The 25,966-nt window shown below is 42.0% G+C and overlaps 1 pseudogene; it reads left to right on the plus strand.

The window, feature by feature from the left end:
- Positions 1-18,427, plus strand: part of LOC112068527 (nuclear factor of activated T-cells, cytoplasmic 1-like) — a 64,702-nt pseudogene extending 46,275 nt beyond the window's left edge.
- Positions 18,428-25,966: the final 7,539 nt, after the last annotated feature.

Genomic DNA, 25,966 nt, shown 5'->3' on the forward strand with positions numbered 1-25,966 from the left:
TTACATTGTTTGCAAACTGATATGTGACATGTATTAACCTCTCTGGGATATGTGGGACGCTAGCGTCCATGGCCAACATCCAGTGAAAATGCAGAGCGCCAAATTCAAATAAATTACTATAAAAATTTTACTTTCATGAAATCACACATGCAATACACCAAATTAAAGCTACACTTGTTGTGAATCCAGCCAACGTATCAGATTACAAAAAGGCTTTACGACGAAAGCACACACACAGCCATTTTTCCAGCCAAAGAGAGGAGTCACAAAAAGCATAAATAGAGATAAAATGAATCAATAACCTTTGATGATCTTCATCAGATGACACTCATAGGACTTCATGTTACACAATACATGTATGTTTTGTTCCATAAAGTTCATATTTATATCCAAAAATCTCAGTTTACATTGGCGCGTTATGTTCAGTAATGTTTTGCTTCCAAAACATCCGGTGATTTTGCAGAGAGCCACATCAATTTACAGAAATACTCATCATAAATGTTGATGAAAATACATGTGTTATGCATGGAACTTTAGACAAACTTCTCCTTAATGCAACCACTGTGTCAGACTTCAAAGAAACTTTACCGAAAAAGCACACCATGCAATAATCTGAGTACAGCACTCAGAGCCCAGCAAGCCAAAGAGATATCCGCCATGTTGTGGAGTCAACAAAGTCAGAAATAGCATTATAAATATTCACTTACCTTTGATGATCTTCATCAGAATGCACTCCCAGGAATCCCAGTTCCACAATACATGTTTGATTTGTTCGATAAAGTCCATCATTTATGTCCAAACACCTCCTTTTGTTTGCGCGTTTAGTACACAATCCAAACTGACGACGCACTGGCAGGTCCAGGCGAAAGTTCAGACGAAAAGTCATATTACAGTCTGTAGAAAAATGTCAAACGAAGTATAGAATCAATCTTTATGATGTTTTTATCATACATCTTCAATAATGTTCCAACCGGAGAATTCCTTTGTCTTCAGAAATGCGATAGATCGCAAGCTACATCTCATGTAAATGCGCATGGCCAGCTCGTGGCACTCTGCCAGACCTCTGACTCAATTCCCTCTCATTCCCCCCTCCTTTATAGTAGAAGCATCAAAAAAGGTTCTATAGACTGTTGACATCTAGTGGAAGCCTTAGGAAGTGCAACATGACCCCATTTCCACTGTATCTTGGATAGGCAAAGAGTTGAAACACTACAAACCTCAGATTTCCCACTTCCTGGTTGGATTTCTTCTCAGGTTGTTGCCTGCCATATCAGTTATGTTATGCTCACAGACATCATTCAAACAGTTTTAGAAACTTCAGAGGGTTATATATCCAAATCTACTAATTATATGCATATTCTAGCTTTTAGGACAGAGTAGCAGGCAGTTTACTCTGGCCACCTTTTTATCCAAGCTACTCAATACTGCCCCCTTGTCCCAAAGAAGTTAATGCCAAAATAACATACAAAACAGGCAAGCCCATTTTTGGCAAAAATGTGGGGCTCAAAACAGTTGGGTCTCTGCCCCACCTGCCCGGAATGACGGGTCGCCACTGCCGTAGTGTAAACCAGCCTTTAGTCTTGAAATCTTTGGTTGTTTAGTATATGTCATCACATCTGAATCCTTAAAGAGATGGCCAGGGTTAAAGCTTAAGAGGGTGTGAATGATGCTGAATAGGTGTACCAAAACATTCAAAGGCCATTTTTTCAAAATTGAGGTTACACGTTTATTAACTTTCAAAGCAGAATTACTTTCCTATTGTTCCTCAACTGTAGTGTATGATATACAATGTTCTAGCTCTGACTATATTTTTATCCAATGTAAAAAAACACAATTTCAAACTTTGATACATAATACCGAATCAAGCCGATCGGTCACATTTACAGGATACTAGTGCTTGGGTCAGATCCAAGGAAAATAGGCCTTTTTATTATAGAACCAGCTGGAAGTCTCTTGTGGTGATGATTCATCCCTTTTTTTCTTGTAAAAATATTTTCAGCAGGGTGGGAGCGCTTAGGCCCAGACACAGAGTCTCATTGATGAGAGTGTTTGTTTGTCTGTGGGTATCCTAGCCACAAACCCACTCACTCACTCACTCACTGACACTTGCTCACTCTCTCACCCGCTCACGCTCGACAGGAGATCGAACCGCATGTTTATACATTTTCTCCTTTTCCTCTCCTTTTTCTAATTTGTTCAGTTCCAATGATAAAAATGGAGCCGCATGATGACTGCGACCCCCCTCAGGTGTGTCCCAAGCATTGCCCTGGCCTGGCGCTACACCCCAAGCCCTACTACACTCCACAGGTGATGACCTCCATGATACCCACAGAACTCCGGCCGTGCATGGGGGGTGCCTACCCCGCTTGCCAACAGAGACTGGGAGGGAAGCCTTCCTCACTGTCCTCCTCATCCTCCCCCAGCACCAGTCCCAAACTGCATGACCTGTCACCCACCACGCCCTTCTCCAAGTGCCTGTCAGCAGGCCCATCCCAGTCTCCGATCCCACATGTCTCCATTATCCAGGAGACTCCTGGACGCTACCAGCCACAACCTGTCCTCTACCCACCCAGTAGTGCCTCATCCTCCCCAGGCTCGCAGCCCTCTACCCCTGGCACCAGCGGCCCAGAAGCCCCATTCTCCCCCACCCACTGCCTGACGCCGTCCCAGCCCATCAGTAGCAGCTCTAGCCCAGTGACCGAACAGCTACCCAAAGTGCCAGAGAGAGGCGGCCGCTCGTCGAGCCCCACGCTGGCTATCAACATCAAACAGGAGCCACAGGAACTGGACCAGATGTACCTAGATGATGGTGAGTTATTAATCATACACCTCTCCAGGTGATCCTATTGCATTGTGGATCACTGTGACAATCAAAGCCACCATTGAAACATACAGTAAGTCATATTCTTGTCATATGGTAAATTATTTATTGTAAAGCCAGGTGCTTAGAAGTTACCTAAATGCACACTTGATATACAATACTATGTTATTCTACTCTCTTTTACTATTTACAGCAATTGCCTTCTCATGAACTTGGTGAGAAAGGCTTATATGATTAACACCCTCTGGTCCTTGTCCTCCCACTGCTATCAGCTGACTAGAACAGGCAGTTACAGTTAAATCATAGAACCCTGGTAGGTCTGTGATGGAAATATTGTACTTTGAACCCCATGAATAATGGCCAGGCCTTTTAAAAGCCCTGATAAAATAAACATCTCTCCTCCTCTACCTCTTTTATTCCTCCCAAGTAGACTGCAAGCTGGGGATTTTTAGAAACCCAGTATTATGATCTCACTGGTCTAGGATTCCAGCATTCACCATCTCTAAGGGTTCTGGGCTGTGTGCTGCTGATTTGAAATACATGGAATACATTCTCTTCCCTGGGGTTAGCTAGACAACAGTGCTGCCTGTCCCAATATCAATCACTTGGAGGAAACCATCCTTCAGAGTTGGAGATGTGGAGTTGCTAACCAGCAGCTATCAGCAGCAGTGAAATTAGAGTTCTTTGACCAGACCCCACCCCCCACTGAACTGAGCTCAAATGTTGGGCTGGGGCTTCCTGGCCCTGGTGGATTGGTTATTATGCTGGCGCTACGGTCCAACCATTCTCATGGTCCCCTTCCTGCTAACAGTCTGGGTAAATAACACACTGACTGAAGCTCTGTTAGCCTGCTCTGTCTGTCTGGGGAAAATCAAGCAGCAGAGCTCATGCTGTGGTAGGTTATTTACATTGCTCATCTAATAATCATGTCATCACTAACCACATTTATCAGGAATTGTGCTTCTCTTGTATACTTAGTGAGCAATGGTGGATTTGGACCAGGAGTGGTATACTTGGACAGGATGTGAGAACAGGATGTGAGTTTCTGAGGAGAAAGGCCTCCCAATTACACAGTGTATTTTGGCAAATAGGATTTTTAGAAACACTAGGCGTTCCAATCAAATGTGGCTTCTCACTTCAGCAAATGTTTTTGGCACGGTTACATGTGGATTTGTATTTTATAGACTCACTCAGGTGTGGTGTCATGTTAATTCATTGTCGACCATACATGTTGAAGCCCACATAAACAAATAGAAAGCGTTTTATTTTGTGCAGAGAATCCTACTGTCCATGGGCTAGTAACTTATTCGATTCAGCACTAACAGGAAATTTGATTTGTGAAAATTCTCATTAAGTTGGCTGCTGAAGTCATGCTTCCTGGATTTGTATTATTTTAAAATGGTGAGATACAGTAGATTAAAGCATGGGTTCTCAAATGTTTTACTTGGGCCCCCCATCCAGCATTGGGGAACATCTCACGCACACACGTCTATTTCTATGGGCACAAGCATTGTTCATGACACAAACTGTTCACACCCCTTTTGTTGGTGGAGAGAATTTTGCAGGTTTAAAGTTTATTTCCTGTAATTATACACATTTTGTGATGGGGTTCAAAGAAAATCTTGCAGTTTTACAAAACATTTTCTGCCATTCTATACATTTAGCTATGTCTAATGTCTAATACAGCTAAATCTATGGGCTACATTTTATTAAAACATTTTATAAAAATAAAAGTTAGCTGATATGGGCTTGCTGATCTGGACATTTCTGACAGATTATAAAGAGCTCTCTAAGGTATGCAATGACTAACATGACAAGAGGAATTGATGATGCACTACCCAATTTCGAAATTGAACCTTGTGCGTTCTAACTATTACAACTTTCAAGAGTAAGTTTAATACCGGACTGCGTTCCTTCAGGAAAAAAAATATCTATACACTACCAGACAAAAGTTTTAGAACACCTACTCATTCAAGGGTTTTTCTTTATTTTTAAAAGACATCAACACTATGAAATAACCCATATGGAATCACCAAAAAAGTGTTAAACAAATCAAAATATATTTTATGTTTGAGATTCTTCAAATAGCCACCTTTTGCCTTGATGACTGCTTTGCACACTGTTGGCACTCATTCTCTTGCACACTCTTGGTATACAGAAGATAGCCCTATTTGGTAAAATACCAAGTATTATTATTAAGGCAAGAACAGCTCAAAAAAGCAAAGTGAAATGACAGTCCATCATTACTTTAAGACATGAAGGTCAGTCAATGCAGAAAATTTCAATAAATTTTAAAGTTTCTTCAAGCGCAGTCGCAAAAACCATGATGAAACTGGCTCTCATGAGGACCGTCACAGGAAAGGAAGACCCAGACATACTTCTGCTGCAGAGGATAAGTTCATTAGAATTACCTGCCTCAGAAATTGCAGCCTAAATAAATGCTTCACAGAGTTCAAGTAACAGACACATCTCAACATCAACTGTTCAGAGGAGACTGTGTGAATCAGGCCTTCATGTTCGAATTGCTGCAAAGAAACCACTACTAAAGGACACCAATAAGAAGAGACTTGCTTGGGCCATGAAACATGAGCAATTGGAGATTTTTGGTTCCAACCCCCATGTCTTTGTGAGACTCGTTGTGGTTGAACAGATCTCTGCTTGTGTATTTCCCACTGTAAAGCATGGAGGAAGAGGTGTGGGGGTGTTTTGCTGGTGACACTATCTGTTATTTATTTAGAATTCAAGGCACACCTAACCAGCATGGCAACCACAGCATTGTGCAGCGGTACGCCATCCAATCTGGTTTGGGCTTAGTGGGACTATTCTTTGTTTTTCAACAGGACAGTGACCCAAAACACCTCCAGGCTGTGTAAGGTCTTTTTGACCCAGAAGGAGAGTGGTGGAGTGCTGCATCAGATGACCTGGCCTCCACAATCCCCCGACCTCAACCAAATTGTGATGGATGGGGATGAGTCACACCGCAGAGTGAAGGAAAAGCAGCCAACAACTGCTCAGCATATGTGGAAACTCCTTCAAGACTTTTGGAAAAGCATTCCAGGTGAAGCTGGTTGAGAGAATGCCAAGAGTGTGCAAAGCTGTCATCAAGGCAAAGGGTGGCTATTTGAAGAATCTCAATGGATGGATTTGTTTAACACTTTTTTGGTTACCACATGATTCCATATGTGTTATTTCATAGTTTTGATGTCTTCACTATTATTCTACAATATAAAAAATAGTAAAAATAAAGAAAAACCCTTGAATGAGTAGGTGTTCTAAAACATTTGACTGGTAGTGTGTGTGTACTGTATATACAGTGGGGAGAACAAGTATTTGATACACTGCCGATGCAGGTTTTCCTACTTACAAAGCATGTAGCGGTCTCTACGGAATCTAAAACAAAAATCCAGAAAATCACATTGTATGATTTTTAAGTAATTCATTTGCATTTTATTGCATGACATAAGTATTTGATACATCAGAAAAGCAGAACTTAATATTTGGTACAGAAACCTTTGTTTGCAATTACAGAGAGCATACGTTTCCTGTAGTTCTTGACCGGGTTTGCACACACTGCAGCAGGGATTTTGGCCCTACAGACCTTCTCCAGATCCTTCAGGTTTCGGGGCTGTCGCTGGGCAATACGGACTTTCAGCTCCCTCCAAAGATTTTCTATTGGGTTCAGGTCTGGAGACTGGCTAGGCCACTCCGGGACCTTGAGAAGCTTCTTACGGAGCCACTCCTTAGTTGCCCTGGCTGTGTGTTTCGGGTCGTTGTCATGCTGGAAGACCCAGCCACGACCCAACTTCAATGCTCTTACTGAGGGAAGGAGGTTGTTGGCCAAGATCTCGCGATACATGGCCCCATCCATCCTCCCCTCAATACGGTGCAGTCGTCCTGTCCCATTTGCAGAAAAGCATCCCCAAAGAATGATGTTTCCACCTCCATGCTTCACGGTTGGAATGGTGTTCTTGGGGTTGTACTCATCCTTCTTCTTCCTTCAAACACGGCGGGTGGAGTTTAGACCAAAAAGCTCTATTTTTGTCTCATCAGACCACATGACCTTTCTCCCATTCCTCCTCTGGATCATCCAGATGGTCATTGGCAAACTTCAGACGGGCCTGGACATGCGCTGGCTTGAGCAGGGGGACCTTGCGTGCGCTGCAGGATTTTAATCCATGACGGCGTAATGTGTTACTAATGGTTTTCTTTGAGACTGTGGTCCCAGCTCTCTTCAGGTCATTGACCAGGTCCTGCCGTGTAGTTCTGGGCTGATCCCTCACCTTCCTCATGATCATTGATGCCCCACGAGGGAGATCTTGCATGGAGCCCCAGACCGAGGGTGATTGACCGTCATCTTGAACTTCTTCCATTTTCTAATAATTGCGCCAACAGTTGTTGCCTTCTCACCAAGCTGCTTGCCTATTGTCTTGTAGCCCATCCCAGCCTTGTGCAGGTCTACAATTTTATCCCTGATGTCCTTACACAGCTCTCTGGTCTTGGCCATTGTGGAGAGGTTGTAGTCTGTTTGATTGAGTGTGTGTACAGGTGTCTTTTATACAGGTAACGAGTTCAAACAGGTGCAGTTAATACAGGTAATGAGTGGAGAACAGGAGGGCTTCTTAAAGAAATCTAACAAGTCTGTGAGAGCCGGAATTCTTACTGGTTGGTAGGTGATCAAATACTTATGTCATGCAATAAAATGCAAATAAATTCATTAAAAATCCTACAATGTGATTTTCTGGATTTTTGTTTTAGATTCCGTCTCTCACAGTTGAAGTGTACCCTGATAAAAATTACAGACCTCTACATGCTTTGTAAGTAGGAAAACCTGCAAAATCGGCAGTGTATCAAATCCTTGTTCTCCCCACTGTATATACAGTGGGGCAAAAAAGTATTTAGTCAGCCACCAATTGTGCAAGTTTTGGGGCTGTTGCTGGGCAACACGGACTTTCAACTCCCTCCAAAGATTTTCTATGGGGTTGAGATCTGGAGACTGGCTAGGCCACTCCAGGACCTTGAAATGCTTCTTACGAAGCCACTCCTTCGTTGCCCGGGCGGTGTGTTGGGATCATTGTCATGCTGAAAGACCCAGCCACGTTTCATCTTCAATGCCCTTGCTGATGAAAGGAGGTTTTCACTCAAAATCTCACGATACATGGCCCCATTCATTCTGTCCTTTACACGGATCAGTCGTCCTGGTCCCTTTGCAGAAAAACAGCCCCAAGCATGATGTTTCCACCCCCATGCTTCACAGTAGGTATGGTGTTCTTTGGATAAACTCAGCATTCTTTGTCCTCCTCTATTTTGGTTTCATCTGACCATATGACATTCTCCCAATCTTCTTCTGGATCATCCAAATGCTCTCTAGCAAACTTCAGACAGGCCTGGACATGTACTGGCTTAAGCAGGGGGACACGTCTGGCACTGCAGGATTTGAGTCCCTGGCGGCGTAGTGTGTTACTGATGGTAGGCTTTGTTACTTTGGTCCCAGCTCTCTGCAGGTCATTCACTAGGTCCCCCCGTGTGGTTCTGGGATTTTTGCTCACGTTCTTGTGTCATTTTGACCCCACGGGGTGAGATCTTGCGTGGAGCCCAGATCGAGGGAGATTATCAGTGTTCTTGTATGTCTTCATTTCCTAATAATTGCCCACAGTTGATTTCTTCAAACCAAGCTGCTTACCTATCGCAGATTCAGTCTTCCCAGCCTGGTACAGGTCTACAATTTTGTTTCTGGTGTCTTTGACAGCTCTTTGGTCTGGCCATAGTGGAGTTTGGAGTGTGACTATTTGAGGTTGTGGACAGGTGTCTTTTATACTGATAACAAGTTCAAACAGGTGCCATTAATACAAGTAACGAGTGGAGGACAGAGAGCCTCTTAAAGAAGAAGTTACAGGTCTGTGAGAGCCAGAAATCTTGCTTGTTTGTAGGTGACCAAATACTTATTTTCCACATAATTTGCAAATAAATTCATTAAAATTCCTACAATGTGATTTTCTGGATTTTTTTCTTCTAATTTTGTCTGTCATAGTTGAAGGTACCTATGATAAACATTACAGGCCTCTCTCATCTTTTTAAGTGGGAGAACTTGCACAATTGGTGGCTGACTAAATACTTTTTTGCCTCAACTGTATATATACAGTTGAAGTTTATATACACCTTAGCCAATACATTTAAACTCAGTTTTTAACAATTCCTGACAAATAAACCTAGTAAAAATTCCCTGTCTTAGGTCAGTTACGCTCACCACTTTATTTAAAGAATTTGAAAAGTCAGAATAATAGTAGAGAGAGTGACTCATTTATGCTTTTTTTTCTTTCATCACATTCCCAGTGGGTCAGAAGTATACATACACTCAATTAGTATTTGGTAGCATTGCCACAATAAGTTGGGTGAATTTGTGCCATTCCTCCTGACAGAGCATGGTGTAACTGAGTCAGGTTTGTATGCCTTGCTCCCACACGCTTTTTCAGTTCTTCCCACAAATGTTCGATAGGATTGAGTCAGGGCTGTGTTGATGGCCACTCCAATACCTTTGACTTTTTTGTCCTTAAGCCATTTTGCCACACATTGGAAGTATGCTTTGGGGTCATTGTTCATTGGACAGACCCATTTGCGACCAAGCTTTAACTTCCTGAATTATGTCTTGAGATGTTGCTTCAATGTATCCGCATAATTTCATTGTCATGATGCTATCTATTTTGGAAGTGCACCAGTCCCTCCTGCAGCAAAGCACCCCCACAACCTGATGCTGCCACCCCGTGCTTCACGGTTGGAATGGTGTTCTTTGGCTTGCAAGCATCCCCCTTTTTCCTCCAAACATAACGATGGTCATTATGGCCAAACAGTTCTATTTTTGTTTGATCAAACCAGAGGACATTACTCCAAAAAGTACGATCTTTGTCCTCATGTGCAGTTGCAAACCGTAGTCTGGCTTTTTTATGGCGGTTTTGGAGCAGTGGCTTCTTCCTTGCTGAGTGGCTTTCAGGTTATGTCGGTTATTACAAAAGTATCTATATCCACAGTTAAATGGGTCCTATATCGATAGGACTCATTTTACTGTGGATATAGATACTTTTGTACCTGTTTCCTCCAGCATCTTCACAAGGTCCTTTGCTGCTGTTCTGGGATTGATTTGCACTTTTCGCACCAAGTACCTTCATCTCTAGAGACAGAACGCGCCTCTTTCCTGAGCGGTATGACGGCTGCGTGGTCTCCATGGTGTTTATACTTGCGTACTATTGTTTGTACAATGAACGTGGTATCTTCAGGCGTGTTTGGAATTTGCTCCCAAGGATGAACCAGACTTGTGGTGTCTACAATTGTTTTTTGGAGGTCTTTGCCGATTTCTTTTGATTTTCCCATGATGTCAATCAGAGGCACTGAGTGTAAGGTGGCTTGAAATACATCCACAAGGCTACACCTCCAATTGACTCAAATGTTGTCAGTTAGCCTACTCAGAAGCTTCTAATGCCATGAATCATTTTCTGGAATTTTCAAGCTGTCAACTTAGGGTATGTAAACGTCTGACCCACTGGATTTGTTCATACATGATGATGATCTGTCTGTAAACAATTGTTGGAAAGACTTGTGTCATGCACAAAGGAGATGTCCTAACCGACTTGCCAAAACTATAGTTTGTTAACAAGACATTTGTGGAGTGGTTGAACAACGAGTTTTAATGACTCCAACCTAAGGTTATGTCACGCACTGACCATAGAGAGCTTTTTTATTCTCTTTTGTTTAGGTCGGGGTGTGACTAGGGGGGTGTTCCTATCTAGGTGTTTATCTCTGTTGGCTGGTATGGTCACCAGCTTCCAGTACGTCTCCTCAGTCGGTGAGACCTGTTCCGGCTCCACGTACGAAGCCTCTAGTGATGATCCATGGCATGAAACCTCCAGTGATGATCCATGGCCCGGAGCCCGTAGTGATGATCCATGGCACGAAGCCTCCACGTGATGATCCATTGTCCCGGAGCCTGTAGTGATGACCATGGCACGCAGCCTCCAGTGATGATCCATGGCCCGGAGCCTGTAGTGATGATCCATGGCACGAAGCCTCCAGTGATGATCCATGGCCCTCTTGGTACGCCTGTAGTGATGATCCATGCACGAAGCTCCTCCTCCAGTGATGATCCATTCTCCCGCAGCCTATGATGATCCTGCACGAAGCGTGATGATCCATGGCCCGGAGCCTACAGTGAAATATCCAGGCACGGAGCCCCAGCGACGGTCCCCCGTCCCCAGTCGAAACGACAATAATGCTGACACGGGATGAAACAGAGGAAAAGAAAGATATAGGGAAGGCAATCAAAACGTGAATGAGTCCAGGTGAGTACAATGAGCGCTGATGCGCATAAATGATGGCGACAGGTGTGCGTAATGAAAGGCAGCCGGTGCCCTCGAGCCCCAAGGAGGAGAGCGGGAACAGGCGTGACAGTAACCCCCCCCCCCCCCCGGGGGCGCCTGGGCGAGCATGATGGGCCGTCCAAGGCATGGGCGCTGGACACAAGCCGGCTGGGGCGTGGGAGCCAGGCGATCTGACTGAGGCGTGGGAGCCTGACGATACCGCTGAGGCGTGAAAGCCTGACGATCCCGTTGAGGCGTGAAAGCCTGACGATCCCGTTGAGGCGTGGGAGCTCGACAGGCCGGCTGAGGCGTAGTAGCCTGACGAGCCGGCTAAGGCATGACGTGGGATGGGAGCCTGCCGACCCAACCGGGGAAAGGAAACCTCTCAAGCCAGCTAAGGCGTGAGAGCCCGGTGAGCCAGCTAAGGCACCATTTGCGGCAGCAGCACCCGGACCCGATGTCACCAACAAAACAAAAAACAAAAACCTCCCTGATGCTTCGTATAGTGGTGTCAGCATTCTGTAAGGATCGACACTGGAGACGAGAAGCAGGTACAGGGAGTGAACATTTAATAACCAAAATAATCCAAACGTGAAGGAGTCCAGTTGAGTCCGATGATCGCTGATGCGCGTAATGATGGTGACAGCCGTGCGTAATGAAAGGCAGCCTGGCGCACCCTCGAGCTCCAGAGAGGGAGAGCGGGAGCAGGTGTGACAAATTGTGAATAGAGTGACTGACTTAGTTTCTCTAGCCATGCAGAGTCATCGTTTTGCACCATTCCTTCAATAGCCGTCCTTGCCATTCACACAAATTCCCATCTGGGGTGTTTGGACAACACATCGTTTTTCTAAATGTCTCTATCGCCAGATTCTGTATTGAACATCATCAAAGTAAGCAGATCCACATGCTACTGATGTTTGGTACGGGAGGCAATTTTTTGTGTTATGCTGAGGGCGGGGAGCCTGAGTCATCCGTAAACATACACAGATCAACGGCTAGCGTTTTTTAATTAGATCCCTCACATGAAATGTAGCAACAGAATGAAATGTAGTCCATGGCAACGTAAGTATACAGACAACAATATGGGCTCAGTGGGGGTAAACCATGTTTTCTGCTTGTAGTCAGTAGGTCAGCCTGCTTTTGCAGAGTCAGAATGAACAGCACTGATTCAGAGAAGGGGACATTGTACTTGCTACAGCGCTGTAGAGTCTTCCACCAATATAGTTGGTGTTAAACTCAACACTTACTCTTAAATAATCAATCCTACATTTTGATTCATGTAAACTTCTGTCAATGTGTTTTTACAGATTTAATCAACTTTCTTTCTACACTGAACAAAAATATAAATGCAACAAGTAATGTGTTAGTCACATTTTTCATGAGCTGAAATACAAAATCCGATAAATTTTCCATACGCCCAAAAAGCTTATTTCTCCCAAATGTTGTGAACAAATTTGTTTACATCCGTGTAAGTGAGCATTTCTCCTTTGCCAAGATAATCCATCCACCTGATAGGTGTGGCATATCATTAAACAGCATGATCATCACACAGGTGCACCTTTCTTGCTGACAAAGACTAAGAAACTTAATGTGGTGCTCTCAATTTAAGATTATGCTGAAAGTAAACTATGCACCTTGTATGTATCAGAAAATGTCATGATATACACTGCTCAAAAAAATAAAGGGAACACTAAAATAACACATCCTAGATCTGAATGAATGAAATATTCTTATTAAATACTTTTTTCTTTACATAGTTGAATTTTGCTGACAACAAAATCACACAAAAATTATCAATGGAAATCAAATTTATCAACCCATGGAGGTCTGGATTTGGAGTCACACTCAAAATTAAAGTGGAAAACCACACTACAGGCTGGTCCAACTTTGATGTAATGTCCTTAAAACAAGTCAAAATGAGGCTCAGTAGTGTGTGTGGCCTCCACGTGCCTGTATGACCTCCCTACAACGCCTGGGCATGCTCCTGATGAGGTGGCGGATGGCTCCTGAAGGATTCTCCTCCCAGACCTGGACTAAAGCATCCGCCAACTCCTGGACAGTCTGTGGTGCAACGTGGCGTGGTGGATGGAGCGAGACATGATGTCCAGATGTGCTCAATTTGGATTCAGGTCTTGGGGAACGGGCGGGCCAGTCCATAGCATCACTGCCTTCCTCTGTGCAGGAACTGCTGACACACTCCAGCCACATGAGGTCTAGCATTGTCTTGCATTAGGAGGAACCCAGGGCCAACCGCACCAGCATATGGTCTCACAAGGGTCTGAGGATCTCATCTCGTACCTAATGGCAGTCAGGCTACCTCTGGCGAGCATTGGAGGGCTGTGCGGCCCCCAAAGAAATGCCACCCACACCATGACGACCCACCGCCAAACCGGTCATGCTGGAGGATGTTGCAGGCAGCAGAACGTTCTCCACGGCGTCTCCAGACTCTGTCACGTCTGTCACATGTGCTCAGTGTGAACCTGCTTTCATCTGTGAAGAGCACAGGGTGCAGTGGCGAATTTGCCAATCTTGGTGTTCTCTGGCAAATGCCAAACGTCCTGCACGGTGTTGGGGCTGTAAGGACAACCCCCACTGCGGACGTCGGGCCCTCATACCACCTCATGGAGTCTGTTTCTGACCGTTTGAAGCAGACACATGCACATTTGAGGCCTCTGGAGGTCATTTTGCAGGGCTCTGGCAGTGCTCCTCCTGCCCTCCTGCACAAAGGCGGAGGTAGCGGTCCTGCTGCTGGGTTGTTGCCCTCCTACGGCCTCCTCACGTCTCCTGATGTACTGGCCTGTCTCTGGTAGCGCCTCCATGCTCTGGAACACTACGCTGACAGACACAGCAAACCTTCTCCACAGCTCGCATTGATGTGCCATCCTGGATGAGCTGCACTACCTGAGCCACTTTGTGTGGTTGTAGACTCCGTCTCATGCTACCACTAGAGTGAAAGCACCGCCAGCATTCAAAAGTGACCAAACATCAGCCAGGTAAGCATAGGAACTGAGAAGTGGTCTGTGGTCACCACCTGCAGAACCACTCCTTTATTGGGGGTGTCTTGCTAATTGCCTATAATTTCCACCTGTTGTCTATTCCATTTGCACAACAGCATGTGCAATTTATTGTCAATCAGTGTTGCTTCCTAAGTGGACAGTTTGATTTCACAGAAGTGTGATTGACTTGGAGTTACATTGTGTTGTTTAAGTGTTCCCTTTATTTTTTTGAGCAGTGTATAATGTACCTATACCTCAATAGAGCTAAAGATGTTAATAAAATTGAAGTCCTAATATGGTACATTTTCCACACTGTTGAAAGAGACCTTGGACTATTCCCAATCAATAAGATTGAAGATCTGTGCTTCAGATGGCAAGTCTGCTCTTCACAAAAGCCCCATCTCTCATAGCACATACCTTATTCATATCTGAAAGATGGGCTTGGAAACCGTCTGTTGATGATGTATTACACAGATTAAACTGTAGCACTGAGGTGAACCATTGGAAACTGAATAGTCATCCATTTTTTCTAAATACCATATCATGACAGATCAAGAAAAGGTGATTTAATGCACCTGAATATAAATGTTGTAACTCTACTGACAAGTATCTGCTCTTGCCAAGTTACTCATGAAGTCGTATCACATTGAAATATACCCCTGTCCTCAAAGACACATTATAGGTTCAGTGTGTCTGTGTTTCTATGACACAAGCGTGTGAGAACTCTACTCCTTCATTTAGCCAACACTCCGATCCTATTTCTTTATTAATAGCAGTCAATCAGCTAACCAAACACAGATCAGATTCAGAGGGAAGTTTTGTACTGTACTCTGTAGCCAAAATAAAATAACTTCACTATTTTCAAAATTCTAGTGATTTGTCTTCGAGATCCCTGTACATGTTATGGAATACCTCTTTAGTTATTTAGTTTAGTTTATTGGTTGCTTATGTGGTTTTAATGTTTCACATTCAGCTGTGGCGACCATGTCAAATTAGTTGGACCTGCACATGATTTGGACCACAAAGACTTCCATGTTAACACCTCCGGGGTTTGTCCTCTGAGACCAGCCAAACACTGCAAGGCACACCCAGCCACTCTTCTTGTGGAGGGAAGTGAAGGAAAAACGCTGAGAGGAAGTGGCTGTGTCAGTGCTGGGTCACACAGGGAACAGCTGCACCGCACAACCTCAAATGAACAAGCACCACTCCATTGTTTGGAGGGAATCTCACATTTCCAGGTTGCTTTTCCAGGCCCCAGCTCCTGGCTGCGGCGGGAGCGAGCTAACGCCGCAGAGCCAGTGTTCGGTCAGAGGGAATTCCTCTGTAAGCTTGTGCGCTTGGCTTCCGCTGCCAGGCTCCAGGGGTCTTCCTCTCACCCATTTCCTATATGGCTGCTCTCTGGTGGAGCAGTGAGACATCCTGGGCCTGTTGCTAGATCTGAGTCCAGGAGGACCTGCTGCTGAGGCAGTTAGAGGCTCAGTACCAAATAACACCCTATTCCCAATATAGTGCAATACTTTTGACCAGGGCCCCCAAAAATAAATAAAGAATATATCAGGCATTTTAGAGCTCCTCAATCAGGCGTCTGTGTAAATTTTAAAAAGTGCCTTGTACCATTGACCCATTATCCTATCATCGTCATAGGAAAATAATGTATTGTTTTTATACAGACACTGAAGCAACTATAACACAGCTGAAGGGATGTGGTCTTATACGTAATAAAGGGGCATAGCTTATTCTAATACAAAGGAGACCTTTCTTACTACAAACTCTTGGTTTTTCAGGTGTTACCAGATTGTGAAATATTGCCAGACTCCTCTATAGAGCTGATAAAGCTTGCCAAAAAATCAGCACTGTAAGGGAGAGCAAGGTCCTCCTGGTGAGCGGTTCATGGTGGACTCCTCAATCAAGATGGCTGCCATTGCCATCTTCTTCTTGATCAGAAGGCCCACACTGGCACATTTATTGTTTGTTTATCTCCAGTTGGTCCCTTTGGTGTTTGGTCACTTCCTCCCATCAGCCAAAGAACACAGCTGATTAAAGGGGACAGGGCTCCTCAAGTGTGCGAACACTGAAAGAGTGGCAGTAGGCTGGAAAAGAGGAGAGACAAGTGCATTTGGATCTTTTGTAGAGGGCAAGAAGCTGCATCCTCTCCAAACCAAACCGTCTGAGACTGCTGTTCATCTGTGTTAACATGGCTCCATTTATTTTGTGCTGTTTGAACAAATGACTATATTTTTCACACTGAACGCATTGAACGTATTTTGACGTATTACCTGCTAAAACACCTATAGCTCTCAAATACTATGAACTCTACCGGAGATGCTTTGATGTAGATTGTGAGATATTGACATCTTCCTTCTCCTTTCTTCACAGTTAATGAGATCATCAGGAACGACCTCTCAACCATCTCCGTCCAAAGTCATGCGTAGCACCACTTTCATTATGGACACAGAAGGACTGAGGGGGAAGAAAGAGGAAAATACCATACCAATAGTTTTTACATCATCTGCATGCTTGGACTACAGTCTGCCCAAAAACCAACTATGTGGAACAAACAAGAGATTCAGCATCCTGAAGATCAGAATCCAATGTGTGCCTTTCAGAAGGTTCCGTTTCAGAGGATTTTCCAGTGTACAGAAATTGAAAATGTAATTAAATGGCTGACCTCTTAGAAAAAAAATTATGTAGCACCGCCCCCTTCCAGGCTCAATTCCAAGAAGTATGCTTTTCAGTTGACCAAGGAGTGTTTTTTAACTTCTGTCTGCAGATATTGTAAATTATTGAATGCCTAAGTGTGTGTTTTGTGTACAGAGCTTCAGATTGCATTCTTGGCTTTACAATGAGATAATTTCAGCCAAAAGAAGTGCCTTTGACTGGAAGTAAATGAGTATAGGGAAACTAACCAAATTTGAGGTCACGTTTTTTCATTCATGGTGAGAATTAAGCACTTGTTCACACTCACCACTGATAGCTTTACTTGCGTGTTACATTTTACTTTTGATCTGTTTTGTACAGCTTTGTATGTTTGTGGCTTGAGTCATCTCTTCAAGTGGCCTAAGGACTTAGAAATGGCATCTACATTGAGTCCTTGAGTATAGCGAATTAAAAGCACATGCCTTGAAAAAGACAGAGACCTCAATCTGTTCAGGTGTATATTTATTTTAAGGAAATAAAACTATGGCAATGCGTTGCTAAGAGGATTTTGAAGATATTCAACCAAGCTAGTGCCTTTTGGAAAGCCAAAATGTAATCGCAAGTACCAGTGCTGCCTCTGTCCTGTTAGAACAATGGAATGTTTGCATTTCATATTCTTGATTAGCTAATAGTCAGTTTGTGATCGTAACACTGTTGCTTACTGGCTAATGCTTGATTTGCATATGCTTCATATGGTTGCCATATGCTAATTTAAATGTATTGCCTTTACATAGTTGTTACATAGTTGTGTATTTCTTGTCTACAAGATACTAAGGGAAAGAATTATGCTTGAAAACTAAGTGAATGGGAAAGAGCAACTGCAGCAGGTTTTCTCCACGCTAATTATGCCATCCCTGAAACTCAGTTTTGTTAGGTTTGTTTTGCTGGTACAGACAGTGGGGGAAGCTGATAATACGTACATTAGCAATAATTATTTCATTGATATGAACGGAAAGGAATCATCACACTTTGGTTAAAATTGTAAATTCTAAAATAATACCTTGATACCTATGCAGTATGCAGGTATTGCGTTTGTCTCTCAAAGAATGTATGCATTTAAGATTGTAATAGGAAAAGGTTTGTCTCTTCTGCACAACTATTTAATCCGAAGAATAGGTAACAATTGTGAAAAGCAATACATTCTCATGTTGGAGATCAAAAACCTCCGAGATGAACGTATGTATTTATTCTTATAGCATGTATTCTGTTTATTCAAGTGTTTCATGTTGCTCCTCATATTACCAAATGGTTAACTGTATAATACACTGCAATACCAATATTCCGTTTGTAGAATGCACTATAGCTAGACTGAATACGTGAAACATTTTTTTTGTTGCTTTATACTTCCAGCTTTGATTGTATCTTTAGCTAGCACAAGTTCCCTTATTAGAACTGCATATGTTTATGTGTATTTATATTAAGTCTTAATCCACAAACTTAAAAGCCATAGAGCCATGTTTACTGAAAAATGACAATTATATTGTTCAGATATGTAGATGAATTGTTCAAAGTTTTTTTGTGGGCTCCAATTCTGCTTCATGTACTGTCAATAAATACTATTTTTTGAATTATAGTCTCAATTATTTGCATCGAATAATGTGCATACGTGTAGTTTAGCTTTTACAAAGTTATCTTTAGTTAAATAATTATACGCTCAGTCATATTTAGTATACAGTACCAGTCAAAAGTTTGGACACAGCTACTCATTCAAGGGTTGTTCTTTATTTGTACTTTTTTCTACATTGTAGAATAATAAGGAAGACATCAAAACTATGCAATAACACATATGGAATCATGTAGTAACCAAAAAAGTGTTAAATATTGGCAGCTTCATTAAATTGTACCTGCAAAACACCAGTCTCAACGTCAACAGTGAAGAGGCGACTCCGGGATGCTGGCCTTCTAGGCAGAGTTCCTCTGTCCAGTGTCTGTGGTCTTTTGCCCATCTTAATCTTTTATTTTCATTGGCCAGTCTGAGATATGTATTTTTCTTCACAACTCTACCTAGAAGGCCAGCATCCCGGAGTCGCTTCTTCACTGTTGACGTTGAGACTGGTGTTTTGCGGATACTATTTAATGAAGCTGCCAGTTGAGGACTTTTGAGGACGGTTGAGGGCGTCTGTTTCTCAAACTAAACACTCTAATATACTTGTCCTCTTGCTCAATTGTGCACCGGGGTCTCCCACTCCTCTTTCTATAGTGGTTAGAGACTGTTTGCACTGTTCTATGAAGGGAGTAGTACGAGATCTTCAGATTCTTGGCAATATCTTGCATGGAATAGCCTTCATTTCTCAGAACAAGAATAGACTGATGATTTTCAGAAGACATATATTTGTTTCTGGCCATTTTGAGCCTGTAGTTGAACCCACAAATGATGATGCTCCAGATACTCAACTAGATAAAAAAGAATCAGAACAACAGTTTTCAGCTGTTTTAACATAATTGCAAAAAGGTTTTCTAATGATTAATTAGCCTTTTAAAATGATAAACTTTGATTAGCTAACACAACATGCCATTGGAACACGGGAGTAATGGTTGCTGATAATGGACATCTGTACGCCTTTGTACAGTAGATATCCCATAAAAATCTGATGTTTCCAGCTACAATAGTAATTTACAACATTAACAATGTCTACACTGTATTTCTGATCAATTTGCTGTTATTTTAATGGACACATTTTTTTGCTTTTCTTTAAAAAATAAGGACATTTCTAAGTGATCCCAAACTTTTGAACGTTCGTGTATATATACACAGTACCAGTCAAAAGTTTGGACATCCGTTGCCTCGATGACAGCTTTGCACACTCTTGGAATTCTCTCAACCAGCTTAATGAGGAATGCTTTTCCAATAGTCTTGAAGGAGTTCCCAGTTCCCATATATGCACATATGCTGAGCACTTGTTGGCTGCTTTTCCTTCACTCTGCGGTCCAAGTCATCCAACTGTACATACCATTGGCTACAGGTTATCTACAAGTCTCTGCTAGGTAAAGCCCCGCCTTATCTCAGCTCACTGGTCACCATAGCAGCACCCACTCGTAGCACGCGCTCCAGCAGGTATATCTCACAGGTCACCCCCAAAGCCAATTCCTCCTTTGGTCATCTTTCCTTCCAGGTCTCTGCTGACAATGACTGGAACGAACTGCAAAAATCTCTGAAGCTGGAAACACTTATCTCCCTCACTAGCTTTAAGCACCAGCTGTCAGAGCAGCTCACATATTACTGCACCTGTACATAGCATATCTATAATTTAGCCCAAAAACTACCTCTTCCCCGACTGTATTTATTCATTTATTTTGCTCCTTTGCACCCCATTATTTATATTTCTACTTTGCACATTCTTCCACTGCAAATCTACCATTCCAGTGTTTTACTTGCTATATTGTATTTACCTCACCACCATGGCCTTTTTTTGCCTTTACCTCCCTTATCTCACCTCATTTGCTCACATTGTATATAGACTTTTATTTCTACTGTATTATTGACTGTATGTTTTGTTTATTCCATGTGTAACTCTGTGTTGTTGTATGTGTCGAATTGCTATGCTTTATCTTGGCCAGGTCGCAGTTGCAAATGAGAACTTGTTCTCAACTAGCCTACCTGGGTAAATAAAGGTGAAATAAAAATTTAATAAAAATCCCAAACCATCTCAATTGGGTTGAGGTTGGGTGATTGTGGAGGCCAGGTCATCTCATCCAGCACTCAACTCTCCTTGGTCAAATAGCCCTTACACAGGCTGGAGGTGTGTTTTGGTTCATTGTCCTGTTGAAAAACAAATGATAGTCCAACTAAGTGCAAACCAGATGGGATGGCGTATCGCTGCAGAATGCTGTGGTAGCCATGCTGTTTAAGTGTGCCTTGAATTCAAAATAAATCACTTACAGTGTCACCAACAAGGCACCCCCACACTTTCACACCTCCTCCTCCATGCTTCATGGTGGGAACCACACATGCGGAGATCATCCGTTCACCTACTCTGCGTCTCACAAAGACACGGCCGTTGGATCCAAAAATCTCAAATTCAGGCTCCAAAGGACAGATTTCCACCGGTCTAATGTCCATTGCTCATGTTTCTTGGCCCAAGTAAGTCTCTTCTTATTATTGGTGCCCTTTAGTAGTGGTTTATTTGCAGCAACTCGACCATGAAGGCCTGAATCACGCAGTCTCCTCGGAACAGTTGATGTTGAACTCTGTGAAGCATTTATTTGGACAGCAATTTCTGAGGCAGGTAACTCTTATGAACTTATCCTCTGCAGCAGAGGTAACTCTGGGTCTTTCTTTCCTGTGGTGGTCCTCATAAGAGTCGGTTTCATCATAGCACTTGATGTTTTTTGCCACTGCACTTGAAGAAACTTTAAAAGCTCTTGAATTGTTCCGTATTGACTGACCTTCGTGTCTTAAAGTAATGATGGACTGTCGTTTCTCTTTGCTTATTTGAGCTGTTCTTGCCATAATATGGACTTAGCCATATTTGGTAAAAGACAATCTTCTGTGTACCACCCAGGGGTGTAAAGTACTTAAGTAAAAATACTTTAAAGTAATATGTCACGCCCTGACCATAGTTTGCTTTGTATGTTTCTATGTTTTGTTTGGTCAGGGTGTGATCTGAGTGGGCATTCTATGTTGTATGTCTAGTTTGTCTGTTTCTGTGTTTGGCCTGATATGGTTCTCAATCAGAGGCAGGTGTTAGTAGATGTCTCTGATTGGGAACCATATTTAGGTAGCCTGTTTTGTATTGTGGGTTGTGGGTGATTGTTCCTGTTCCTGTGTTCGGTGTTCACTATTTGGGACTGTTGCGTCTTCGTTCATTTGTCGGTTTATTGTTTTGTTCTTGGTTTCAAGTATTCTAATTAAAATGAATACACACCACGCTGCATTTTGGTCCTCCTCTCTTTCGTCGGACGAAGAACGTGACATAATACTTAAGTAGTTTTTTTGCGGCAGCTCTACTTTACTATTTATATATTTTTATTTTACTCCGCTACATTCCTGAAGAAAATAATGTACTTTTTACTCCATACATTTTCACTGACACCCAAAAGTACTCGTTACATTTCGAATGCTTATTAGGACAGGGAAATAGTCCAATTCACACACTTATCAAGAGAGCACCCCTGTTCATCCCTACTGGCTCTGATCTGGCGGACTCACTAAACACAAATGCTTCGTTTGTAAATTATGTCAGTGTTGCAATGTGTCCCTGGCTATCTGTACATTAAAAAAAAAAAAAACATCGTTACATCTGGATTGCATATAGGGAATGAGACAGTGTTTATATTTGTACATTTACTATTTCGTATTGACTGACCTTCATGTCTTTAAAGTAATGGACTGTCGTGTCACTTTGCTCATTTGAGCTGTTCTTGCCAGAATTTGGACTTGGTCTTTTACCAAATAGGGCTATTTTTTGTACCCCACCCCTAGCTTGTCACAACACAACATATTGGCTCAAAAGCTTTAAGGAGGAAAGAAATTCCACATATTAACATAGGACACCTTGAAATGCATTCCTGGTGACTACCTCATGAATCTGTTTGAGAGGATTTCAAGAGTGTGCAAAGCTGTCAAGGCAGTTTAACACTTTTTTGGTTACTACGTGATTCCATATGTGTTATTTCATAGTTTTGATGTATTCACTACTATTTTACAATGTAGAAAGTAGTAAAAATATATAAAAACCCTTGTGTCCAAAGTTGACTTGTACTGCATATAATATATAGGCTATATTATCATGACACAAGGCGAGACCCAGATGCAGACACAGGAGGCAGATGGTTGGAGTCTTACAATATGTATTATTCCAAAAGGGTAAGGCAAGAGAATGGTCGTGGACAGGCAAAAGGGTCAAAACCAGTTCAGATCCAAAAGGTACCGAAGGGCAGGCAGAATCAAGGTCAGAGTAGGCAGGATGATCTGATGATTATTCTGACATTTCACATTCAGAAAATAAAGTGGTGATCCTAACTGACCTAAGACAGGGAATTTTTACTCGGATTAAATGTCAGGAATTGTGAAAAACTGAGTTTAAATGTATTTGGCTAAGGTGTATGTAAACTTCCAACTTCAAAATTATATATTTACAAAAAAATATATGGGGGATTGGAAATGATGCAGACAATTACATTGATGGAAGCTACAATCTATCTTCAGTATTAAGCTTATCTACCCCCCAACCACCCCCCCCAACCACCCCCCCCAAAAATATATATATATTACATTTCATGGAATATATGCAAATTGACCCACAACAACATAGGCTTAGGCTCATACATCGTTTAAGCAGGGTTCTCATACACACATTGGTAAGTCAAATTCATTGAAGTTTCAAGCTCTTTTCAAGCAATTTTCAAGGACCTCAATGTTAAACCATTGTATACTTTATATAACTGTACATATAGAGCCTAATATAGAACACCCCCCCCCAAAAAAAAAAAAACATTTGCATGCGAAATGTGTCAAAAAAGTTGTCCATTACCACTTTTAGAATAATGCATTTTTTAGGCCTTGCCAATGCATTGATATTCAAATTATTATTACATTCTAAAATATGTGAGAATAATATGAGAACAGCCTAACTAAATAGATTGGTTATTTTTCTAGCCGACACAGGCAAGTTATGAATAGCGGTAGCAAAAATCTCACAAGATTTAAATCTCACCATTGCCGTTTTTTTATAATGAGAAAGTGACCAAAAACCAGCTTCCTTTTTTAAAGGAAGGATTTGTATGGAAAGCCAAGTTGAACCAACATTAGATGTCATCCTAATAATAACCACACATGTTTTTACCACAACAGAGTAGTGCAACAACCTTCAATTGAAGCGGCAGGAAACAAACAAAAGTTGCCACATATCTCACAAAAACTGATCAAAAATTAAATCACAGATAATTCTAAGGGAGCAAGATAACTTATAAATTGGCTACAATAATTACAAGGACTTTTCAAGTACCAAATTCAGGAAATGTCTGATTTTCAAGGTAGGCCTATTCCATTAGTCTACTTGAATTTCTGAGCTCCAAATTCAAGTAGGCTGCTTCAAGCCCCTTGTATTGTTTAAAATTGCAAGTGTTACATGGAAAACAAAATGTATTTGTCATTACATTATGAATAAACCCACTAGGCTATGTCATTTGTTGTCATATCCAGAATAATTAATAGGAATAGCGTTGGGAAGTGGGCAATAGTCTATCCTACACAATTGCGCACAGTATACTGTGTCTAATCCGAGGCACAAAAACATGAACACATTACCTTGATGTTTTCTCTTTTAAATCTAACTAGACCCTGATGTAAATCAAGCATAAAAAAACAGATGATCAACATCAATTCGCTAAGGATATTAGAGGATATTAGATCCAATGTGCTATCTGTTCCTTCCTAGATCAGATGATGTGTGAAAATATCATGGTGTAGGCCTAACTAATCAGCTGGACACCAAATTACATCCACCAAGTATTATGCATCATTACTGAAGAACCACGTTAATGACAGTATCAATTTAGGTTTTATGAATGAAGGTAAGGTGACTCTTTTGATTAGAAGCATTCGATTCTGCAATTGCATTTATTGTTATGGATTTGTGTGCACATGAACATAAGACACGGAATGTTACGTAGTTACATTAGTGTCTACTACACGTAGTGTCTACTACAAAAAGCTAGAATTTGACCCCCCTGAGAGCTGAATGTTCTTTATTTTTACCTGATATGTGCTTACTCTTTACCTGGTATTATTTGCATGCACTGACAACAGTCCCTAATTGTACTATCCACAAGCTGCTAGTGAGTGAAAATAGACTCCCATGGTAGCTGATCAAATAGCACCAATGTTACATGACAAGATATTTGGAGGTTGTTGTACAAATAGTAAATCACCCTGAACCTTATATATACTTACTGTACTGTACTATGACAATTTGGTTGAATTCAGCTCACTGGTTAGTTGTTCAACTGCATTTTACTAATAGAGTAGACATGCTTTGGACAGTTCAGAAGAATTCATTAAATGTGTTTTCCTCAGAATATGCCTGGTTGTTTGTTGAGCACCCTTCATTCTTATTTGTTGAGCATCATTCAAGGGCACTTTGTGTTACATGGGTCTCCTGACAAAAATAAACTATACACACTGACTAAGGGAAACATGGTGACGGCACCCATCAAGGAGCCCAACTACACCACTGCTCCCCACCACACGACCGCGCTGTGGCCTTCATCACAGAGGATAACGCCAATGATCACCTTCACATGCAGGAGCACACCTGAGATTAGAGACAAGTATAAAATGTACTTATTCAATCCATTGTAATGTTCACTATATATCGTATGTGTAATATAATTATTTACATGAGATGTGGAGTCCTCTATTTCAGGGGTCAACAACAGCCAGCCCGCAGACCAAAACCGTTCCGGTTTCTGACAGTTTGTGCGCAAATTCTTCGGTTGTCCACAATTTCATCACCTGTCCGAGTGGCTGGTCTCAGACAATCCCCCAGGTGAAGAAGCCGGATGTGGAGGTCGTGGGCTGACATGATTACACATAGTCTGCTGTTGTGAGGCCGGTTGGACGTATTGCCAAATTCTCTAAAATGACGTTGGAGGCGGCTTGTGTTAGAGAAATGAACATTCAATTCTCTGGCAACAGCTCTGATGGACATTCTTGCAGTAAGAATGCCAACTGAACGCTCCCTCAAAACTTGAGAAATCTGTGGCATTGTGTTGTGTGACAAAACTGCACATTTTAGAGCGGCCTTTTATTTTCCCCAGCACAAGAGGCAACTTTATAATGATCACTAACAGGGATGTAAACACATATGTGCACAACATTTTAGAGAAATAAGCTTTTGTGCGTATGGAACATTTCTGGGATCTTTTATTTCAAGTCATGAAACATTGGTCCAATGCTTAACATGATGCGTTTATATTTTAGTTTAGTTAATATTAGGATTTGAGTTTTTGGTCAAAAAGACAAATCAACAGGAATTCAGCTAAAAATGGGTTTCATTTAGGAAATCTGTTCACCAAGTATTCCCACAATCAAAAAACAGACATGATCATGTCTCAATGATATCAAGGTATGAAATCATTGTTATTTTCAAATACAATCTCCTTTT

The sequence above is a fragment of the Salvelinus sp. IW2-2015 genome, unplaced genomic scaffold (genome assembly GCF_002910315.2).
Source record: "Salvelinus sp. IW2-2015 unplaced genomic scaffold, ASM291031v2 Un_scaffold560, whole genome shotgun sequence".
Classification (NCBI taxonomy): domain Eukaryota; kingdom Metazoa; phylum Chordata; class Actinopteri; order Salmoniformes; family Salmonidae; genus Salvelinus; species Salvelinus sp. IW2-2015.